This window comes from Hipposideros armiger, unplaced genomic scaffold (genome assembly GCF_001890085.2).
Source record: "Hipposideros armiger isolate ML-2016 unplaced genomic scaffold, ASM189008v1 scaffold_56, whole genome shotgun sequence".
NCBI classification, from domain to species: domain Eukaryota; kingdom Metazoa; phylum Chordata; class Mammalia; order Chiroptera; family Hipposideridae; genus Hipposideros; species Hipposideros armiger.
In genome coordinates, this window is record NW_017731406.1 from 2,298,453 (window position 1) to 2,300,769 (window position 2,317).

The window sequence follows — 2,317 nt, forward strand, 5'->3', positions numbered from 1 at the left end:
GTGAATGTGTGCGTGTATGGTGTGTGTGGTGTGTGTTGTGAATGTATGTATGTTGTGTTTGTGTGTGTGTGTAGTGTGTGGGTGAATGTGTGTGTATGGTAGTATGTGTGTGTTTGTGTATAGTGTGTGGGTGAATGCATGTGCTTTGTGGGGGTATGTTGTGAGTGTGTGTGTATATGGTGTGTGTGGTGTGTGCGTGTTGTGAGTGTGTGTGTATGGTGTGTGTGGTGTGTGTTGTGAATGTATGTATGTTGTGTTTGAGTGTGTGTGTACTGTGTGGGTGAATGTGTGTGTATGGTGTGTGTGCGCGCGTGTATTGTGTGTGGGTGAATGCCTGTGCTGTGTGGGGGTATGTTGTGAGTGTGCGTGTTGTGAGTGTGTGTATATGGTGTGTGTTGTGTGTGTTGTGAATGTGTGTGTGTTGTGAGTGTGTGTGTGTGTTGTATGTGTGTATATGGCATGTGTGGTGTGTGTAGTATGTATGTGCTTTGATATGCATGCTTTTCTATGGTGGTGGTCACTGAATGCAAGTGTGGAAGCAATGGGAATATATGAAAATTCTGGAATAATTGGAAATACAAGTTTTATCTTATGTAGGATGAATCAAGAATAATTTTGTACAGCTTCTTCTGACGCCGTCAGGAAAAAAAACCTCAGCTCTGTGGAATCCTCTATTTCTTCTGTCAGAGAGCTAGATGTTTTGTTATAGGTACCTGTCATTGTGAGAATGGAATTATCAGAGCTTGTTGTTATACAAAAAAAGCTCATTACACCCAGCAAAGCATGTGGAAACCAGTGTAATTTACTATCCTAGCCAAATAACAAAGTGCTCCTTAAGGAGCTTAATGCCACCTGTTAAAACTCAGAATTTCTAGATCAAAACCAGAGATGCTTTTTTGCTGGTGTATCAGGTATAAATTTTTCTCTCTCCGAAACTCTGGGTACAAGAAACATCCCATAATTTTCTAAACTAAATTAGATCTGACCTAAAGTCCCCCTTATGCGGGCATTGGGAAGGATTTAGTATCATTTATTATTGGGTCTTCCTTCCCACCTCCCTCAGGATTGTGGGACAGCAGTGAGTGTTTTATGCAACCCACAACTTGAGAAAGTCTCTCAGTGGCTTGGTCCACAAAGGTTTCTTCTGATGAGCTTATTAGCCAAAGCTTCATTTTCCACTAGATGTGGCAGTACCGCTTCTTCTCTGACCTGCTTTGGCACAGGGTTTGTAGCTGGGATGGAAGGTCTAGCACGTTTGTCCTCTAGATGGAACTCAGCAGAGGTTCCTTCCTTCTCTTCCCCACCAACTCTGGTGGCTTAGAAGTATGTGTCCCCACTGTTTGGGGACTACAGAAAAGCACAGTCACTTTTCCAGTCTTGGAGACACTCTCCTAGACCCAGGGTCAGCCGTTTTGCCCACCTATCTCTCTAAGTACTTCTCTCCATCCTGTCTATCTTTGGGATGATTTTGTATAATCTCTTCCCAGTGGACTTTTAGAGACCCGTGTTTGCCACTCTCTCCAGTGGGAAAGTGGGACAGGAAATACTGAAATCGGTCTGTTTTATTCAAATTAACTGATAGCAGTAATTTCCCGAACTAAAGAACAACTGCTCGTATCACTGCAAAGTGAATATATGATCTATGTAGTTGCTGTATGTTAGTGACTAACAAATCGTGAGGACAGAGAGAAAGACTGTGTCTTAGACTAAAAGATATTCTTGGCTAAACTTCCCAAAGTATGGCTACCTCACATCACTCCCCTCCTTTAAAAAATTAGTGGTTTTTTTTATTGACGATCGTATAAAATTTTCTGACCTCTACAATCCAGTTGCTGCCTACCTTTTCAGTTTTCTCTCCTGTCAATACTCCATTATCTGAACATTGTTGTCTAAATGGTAACACCTGCAAGATTTCACGTATGCTGAGTTTTTAAAAAAATTATTTTATTTAAAATTTTCTTTCAATTACAGTTGACATACAATATTATATTAGCTTCAGGTGTACAGCATTGCAATTAGACATGTATATACCTTACGAAGATGTTCATGCTGCTCTGACTGGAGCACCTTCCTTGGTATCTGCCTGTGGAAATCCTACTCATCACTCAAAGTTCAACGCAGATGCTATTTCCTTCAGGGATCCTTTTCTGATTCTTTTCATTTGATTTTATTTCTTTCTCCTTTGAACCCCAGAACATTGCATTTGTCCTGCTCTTTTCATAATTCTCATATTCCTCCTTAGACTGTAGTTATTTGTATTTTTGCTCTAGCTTTTCAAGTAGATTGCATATTTCCTGAGGGCCGGCTGTCATTGTGA